This window comes from Balaenoptera physalus (genome assembly GCF_965194825.1).
Source record: "Balaenoptera physalus genome assembly, chromosome: 4".
Taxonomy (NCBI): domain Eukaryota; kingdom Metazoa; phylum Chordata; class Mammalia; order Artiodactyla; family Balaenopteridae; genus Balaenoptera; species Balaenoptera physalus.
Window position 1 is genome coordinate 77,679,926 of NC_138891.1, and position 7,440 is coordinate 77,687,365.

The window sequence follows — 7,440 nt, forward strand, 5'->3', positions numbered from 1 at the left end:
CTGAGATTCTGGGAACAGAACAGGCCAACCAACAAACAGGGATTCCATGGAGATGAGCTCTGTGGGACAATATTCAGTGGGACTGGATTAGAGTTAAAGTGATGTGTCAATATATTGAGTCAGATTGAATCAGAGTTAAAGTGACGTGTATTGGGGGCCAGATGACAGGGAAGGGCCCAGTGACAGAAAGTGAGGTCTAGTTGGTGACGAAGATTTCAGGTCTGAGCACGTCCCAAGGAGAAAGAAGAAAAGGCAAATGATGGGGGTGGAAGACTACCTGTTAAGAATGTGCGATCCACCCACTCCTGGGTATATATCCAGAGAAAAACATGGTTCAAAAGGTTGCATGCACCCCAGTGTTCACTGCAGCGCTGTTTACAATAGTCAAGACATGGACGCAACGTAAATGTCCATTGACAGAGGAATGGATAAAGATGTGGTTCATATATACAATGGAATATTACTCAGCCATTAAAAAGAATGAAATAATGCCATTTGCAGCAACATGGATAGACCTGGAGATTATCGTACTAAGTGAAGTAAGTCAGACAGAGAAAGACAAATATCATATGATATCACTTATATGCGGAATCTTAAAAAATTATACAAATGAACTTATTTACAAAACAGAAACAGACTCACAGACTTAGAGAACGAACTTACGGTTAGCAGAGGGGAAGGGTTGGGGGGAGGGATAGATTGGGAGTTTGGGATTGACATGTACACAGTGCTACATTTAAAACAGATAACCAACAAGGACCTACTTTATAGCACAGGGAACTCTGCTTAATATTCTGTAATAACTTAAATGAGAAAAGAATTTGAAAAAAGAATAGATACATGTATATGTATAACTGAATCACTTTGCTGTACACCTGAAACTAACACAACATTGTTAATCAACTATACTCCAATATAAAAAAGAAAAAAAGAATGTGGGATCCAAAGGAATTAAGTAATTTGGTGGCAGAGAGGTGTCAGTGGTGAAGGGTGAAAGAAAGGAGAGAAAAAAAGTTGATTGGAACTGGTGGCAAAAAGGTTCCTGGTGACAGAGAGAAGGCCTATATTGAGTGGGAGAGAAAGAAAAAGTTGTGGGGGGTAGAAAGGACTCTGGTGGTAAAGATGAGAAAGCTGGTGATGGGATAAGAAAATGATAAACCCAGTGGCAAGGAGGGTTTTGAGACAGAGGAAATAAGAGCATTGGTAGGAGTGGAAAAAAGGTAAGTGAGGACAGGGGAGCAAAGGCAGAGTGGTGGCAGAGAGAAGACAGTGACAGGGGAAAGGAGTGAATGGAGGTGGTGTTAGGGTGCACCCAGAGGGAGTGAGACAATGAGTATAAAAACGTCAGAGCCGTTTTTTCTCTTGTCCGTCATCCTATGTGCAGTTGGATTTGCTCCTCTTCATGTCTTCTCACAAGACTTTCAGGATCAAGCGATTCCTGGCCAAGAAACAAAAGCAGAATTGTCCCATTCCCCAGTGGATTCGAATGAAAACTGGTAATAAAATCAGGTACAACTCTAAGAGAAGACATTGGAGAAGAACCAAGCTGGGTATATAAGGAGCCTCACATATGAAGTGGCACACATAATCAGAAGATCACTAGTGTCTGGAACAGCTGTGTTTGATGCTCTCTCCTCTTTTCTTGATCTTTCCTCACCACTGCTCACTGTGTAGCTCAGTAATAAACATGTGAACCTTTTGTTGGAAAAAAAAAAAAAGGTCAGAGCCAAGATGGGGTGCCATGCCGAGAGGCTGCTGATAGGCAGTGATCCAGGGGCCTCACACAGAAGGGCTACCAACTGGTCTTCTAGAGGCTACAGTGAGAGTCTGGGTGCCAGGGTTAGAGATGGCTCAGTCAGAGGAACTGTGGCAGCCAAGGGGAACCAGAGGCAGTGTCACCTTCCATATTCTCAGCCACCAACACAATGCTGCCTTCATCAGGGTACTTGCCCAGGTGGCTGCAAGAGACAGAAGAGGGAGCTGCACAGGAAACAGGATGAGCAAGGACGTCCAGGCAGGCCTGCCAGGGAGCGGGCACCAGAAGCTATAATCCCCGCACTCCCAAGCATCAGTTCTCAGGAAATTCCCTCACATGTACACAAGAGGACGTGCTCAAGAATATCCGTATCAGCGCTGTTCGTCATAGCAAAAATAAACTTCAGTCGTGTGTGTAATAAAACAGATGGCAGTGGTGTTTGAATGAATTAGAACTGCACACATTAACAAGAAAAAAATCTCCCCAAAATTAAAAAGCTACAAAAGGATACTAAGAGTATGATATCAATTATATAAAGTTTAAAATCTGTAAAATAATACTTCTGCTTTAGATGCATATATGATTAGTAAAAGCATAAAGACTTACCTGGGAATGATAAACATGAAATTCAGGATGCTGGGGTTTTGGCAGTGGAAGAATGGAGGGGAATGGGGTCAGGAAGCTGCCTTCAACTGTGTTTGTGAGATCTAACCAAGGAATGGACACAGTGATGCTCTTCGTGTTCTTTTAATGCCTTTATAGATATATATGAAATAAATTATTTTTCAAAGAAGAAATTTAGAGGCTTGAAGTTTATTATATTATTCTCTCTACTTTTCTGGAATTTGAAGTTTCTTCAAATTAATAAAATACCATTTTTTTTTTGAAAAAAGTCAAAGTTGTCAATATTCTTTTTAATGATAAAATATATACTCTTTAAAATAAAATAAGCTTAGAGACAAAGAAATGAACTTCAGTGACTATCAGTATATTCCTAAGAAAGGAAAGCTGGCATTTTATTCCAATTCCTGTGGTATACTGAGTTATTATGATAATATATAATATCAGGAAAAGAAAAGCTTTTGATACCTCAGAACTGCAACATAAAATGAATTTAATTGGGGAAATTAAATACAGGATTAAAGGATAATAAACTTCTTCTTGGAACTTTTCATCTTAGTCATCTGATCTTTAATATAGAACCTCACACAAGAGATGATTCGGTCTTATACTGTGCGTTGCTTTATTTATTTATTTATTTAGGCCAAAATACCACACTTTTTTTAATCCAAGGAAATGTACCGTTATTTTAAGACATATTAGAAAATACCATATTTTAATATAAACTCTACATGCATAACTTCCCCTTTCTTGTCACCTGTATTTTTCTACTCATATGAATTGAAGGGAAGATGAAATTATTTCAAAAGTAGTGAACCAAGACCTCCTCTGCTAAGAACCAGAACTTGAAATAAATTAGGTTTGGTTTAGTCTGGACTATTAATTGGATTTAATTATTTATAAGCTAAGTGTCATATGTGTCCCTGATCCTTAAAAGAACTAATCACATTTCAAAGGGCACTGAAAACCATATAAATGTAATAAAGTTGCACAGTCCAATTATCAGCACATTAGCTGAGAGTTTGTGGAGAAAGTGGCTTATTTGACATTCTAGAAACTAGCCTAGAGTTTTGCATCAGACTTTGTACAATGTCATTTAATACCCATGGAGAAAAACAAAGATTTTACACACACACACACACACACACACACACACACACAACACAACACATACTTCATAAGGATACATGCATATTTAAAAATGTATATCAGGTGCATTGGTGGATGACTATCTGGGAGAGAGTAGAGATGAATGGGTAAAAATAAAATTATATAAAACTAGAAAGGGACCTTATATGGACTGATAATAATTTTCTATGAATTGAAGAATAAGATTAATCCAGCTCTCAGCACTTGAGATTACAAAAAAATTCAAAACACAAAAAAACAAAAACAAAACAACCTGGACCTTCCCTTGACCTTAAGGTGCTTATAAATTAGAGGAAAAAAGATTTTGTAATATAAATGTGATAGCTTGTAAGGTGCTAAGAACTTCTGGATTCTTAGCCAAAGAAATAGTACAGTAATCTTTCACTTAATGAGTTACCCTAATGCATTAGTAATTTGATTACCAACACAATTTTTTTCCAAAAAGGGGGAAAGACTATCCTAATGCATTCAGTGGAAGATATCTCATAGTTCATACCATTCTTCATGCATTCATCTCTTTTGAACTGTCACATTTGGCTACAAGTGAAGAACTAAGGCACACAGGTTAGAGAGAAGCCATAGGGAGAACAGTGAGCCTGGTGAAAGATGTTACAGCCCTGACATGGGTAAACAGGAGCCCCTCTTTTGTTCTGGAGTGAAAAGAATGTAAAGGCAAATATCCAGGTGATGCTACACATAACATGTAAGGATGCAGACTGCGTGAACATCTGATCCTAGCTGCATTACTAAAGCAGAATATATAAACCAAAATTATTCACAGTTACTGTGATAGGACACCAACCGTCTAATGGGAGAATTCGGGAGTTTCTGTGTTAAAATGCAGGTTTGTTTTAGATAAGACAAGGTAGGCTCAATACAATAAAGTTTTACACATTGCTCATGTCATGGTCCAGTCTCTCGGGCTGCTCCCTTAGCAGCTCTTCTCCAAAGGGGGACCCAGGGATCTTGGTTCCTTCATCTAGAACACATGGCATCCAAGGGAAGAGAGAGCTGGAGGATCATTACAGGATGCTTTAAGAGTCAGACTGAAGGTTGTTTCCATTGCTCCCCCTGCATTTCACTGCAGAGAAGCCAGTCATAGACCCCACAGCATAACTATAAGGAAAGCTGGGAAATGCAGAAACCCCCGCCCCCCAGCATCCAAGAAGAACAAACAGAATGAGGAACGCCCTGAGTTGCCTCTGCCAGACAATTGGTATCAGGAAAATTATTGAAGAAATCAGAAATTGCTACCTTCTGATGCTTGTGACAATACACAATATGTGACCACTTATTTATAGACACAAAATGCTAGTCATTAAAACAATTAATCCCAATTTTTCAGGTTGATCTGGACAGCAAGTTTCAGAATAAAAAGAGCAAAAATCCAGCCCAATTTTCCCCTAGTTGTGCAGAAGCTCAGTAAAATGGTAGAATTTATGGTGCTCCTGTTGAGACAGATCTGATAGTAGTAAATAAACCTGTATTTCATTAAGGTTCATTACTCTGTATCTCTTGAAGTGTAGTCTTGAACCCAACAAGGTAATTTTGTTTAGTTGAAAAAATTCAAAATTCAACCATTTATTTGGATGTGAATTTTAAAAAGAAGAAAGAAAAGGAGCAAATTAATTGTACATAGCAGCAAAACTGAAAAAAATACCATTGCCTGGCCTCCCTTTGGATTCCACAAAGCTCACAGAAAAAAATAACCAGTATTAGGAATTCAAAATGTCCAGGACACCAAAAGAATGCTTTTCTCAACATAATCTGCAAAAGCCCTGTGAGTCAGGGAGGTACCCTCCTTGCCCTCCTCACTTACAACGAATGACCAACTGGCAGACAGAGGGCCTTGCCACTGAGGGTGGTGGTTCTTAACCCTTTTTGGCATTGTGGATCCCTTAGTACTACCACCACTAGTACTAATACCACTACTATTACGACTCCTATCCCTAACTTACATTTATTGAGATTGCCATATGCCATGCACTCTGTTCTGCACTTACACGAACTCTTCTATGTTAATGCTCAAAACAACCCAGTATGGAGAAATCATCATGATGTCTTTTGTGCAGAAGAAGAAACTAAGGCACAGAGAGGTCCAGGTGACTTGCCCAAGATTGCATAACTAGCTATCAGCAGCCTGGAGCAAGGACTGTGACCCAGGTTTGTCTGCTCCAGAGCTTGCTTAAGCTCTTAACAGCACTGCCTCGCTGGACCTCTGATATTACATAACAGTTATTACTGATATACTTTATACGACAATGCTCATTATGAATACTGGTTAACACCAAAAAATAGGAAGCAAATGGAAATCAACCTGTCATCCTACTATCAAGAGGTAATGGCTACTAATTTATTGCTCTATTTCCTTCAACCATTTTTAAAACAGCTTTGGGTCAAAATAAAGGTGTCATTCTTTTTCCTGTTTAACTGCTTTGTTGAAATATAATTCACATACCACATAATTCACCCATCTGAAGCCTATGGATTCAGTGGTTTTAGTACCTGCACAGAGTTGTACAATCATTACCACCATCTAATTTTAGATTATTTTTGTCTCCAAAAAATGCTCCGCATCTATTCCCCCACACTCCTACCTCCCAGCTCTGGCAACCACTAATCTACTTTCTGTCCCTATTGATTTGACTATTCTGGACATTTCATATAAATGGAATCACACAATGTGTGGTCCTTTGTGACTGGCTTCTTTCACTTAGCATGATGTTTCTAAACATGTATCAGAACCTCATTTCACTGGATAGCATGTATCAGAACCACATTTCATTGGATAATATTCCATGGTATGCATATACCACATTTTGTTTCTCTAGTCATCTGTTGTGGACATTTGGGTTGTTTGTACTTTTTGGCTATTATATACAATGCTGCTTTGAACATCCATGTATAGGTGTTTTGTGTGGGCATATATTTTCATTTCTCCTAGGAATGGAATTTTTGGCTTATAAGGTAACTCTATGTTTAATCTTTTGAGGAACTTCCAAACTATCTTTCAAAGCAGGTGCAGCATTTTACACTCCCACCACAATGAATGAGAGTTCTAATTGCTCCACAACCTCTCCAATGCTAGTTGTTGTCTGTCTTTTGATTATAGCCAAGCTACTGAGAGTGAAGTTGTAGCTCACTGTGGTTTTGATTTGCATTTCCCTAATAATTAGTAAGGTTGAGCATCTTTTCATATCTTCTTTGGAGAAGGAGAAGTCTATTTAAATCCCTTGTCTATTTTTAAAATTGTGTTATTTCTTTTATCGTTGAGTTATAAGAGTTCCTCGAATATTCTGGATACAAATCTCTTATCAGATATCTGATTTGTAAATATTTTCTCCCATTCTGTGGTTGTTTTTTCACTTTCTTAATGGTATCCTTTGAAGGACAGAAGTTTTTAATTTCCATGAAGTCCAATTTATTTTTTTTCTTTGGTTGCTTGTGCTTTTGATGTCATATATAAGAAGGTCATGCCTTATTTTTAATAAAAATATTTTTAAACAAAGCAGAATCATATTAGATGAAACATTTTGTATCTAGATTTTTTCACATCATATTTCATCATGTGCATTTTCACCTGTAATTTACCTTAAAAATTTCCCCAAAATTTTACTTTAAGGTTATGCTATTTAGTTTTATCAAGGCTTCAGAGATATAGTGGGATTGGAGAAGATGCTGGAAAACATTGCAAAAAAAAAATCCCAAACTAGCTAATCAAATCTCCAATCCAAACATTTAATAACATTCATTTTTAAAGTAATATAATTACATTACAAAAATGTAGAAAGAAGAGAAAACAAAAATACCCATAATCTCATCACCGTAACAGCCCCATCATTATCATTTTAATGTATTTTCTTCTGGTACTTTTTTTTAAGCATATCTTTGAAGAATTGCAATCATACAGTATA

General features: G+C 37.6%; 1 pseudogene across 1 annotated transcript; it reads left to right on the forward strand.

Moving 5' to 3' along the window:
- The first annotated feature begins 1,372 nt into the window (after positions 1-1,372).
- Positions 1,373-1,718, forward strand: LOC309659638 (large ribosomal subunit protein eL39 pseudogene; annotated as a pseudogene). Its single transcript has one exon. The product of its transcript is annotated as a large ribosomal subunit protein eL39 pseudogene (transcript).
- Positions 1,719-7,440: the final 5,722 nt, after the last annotated feature.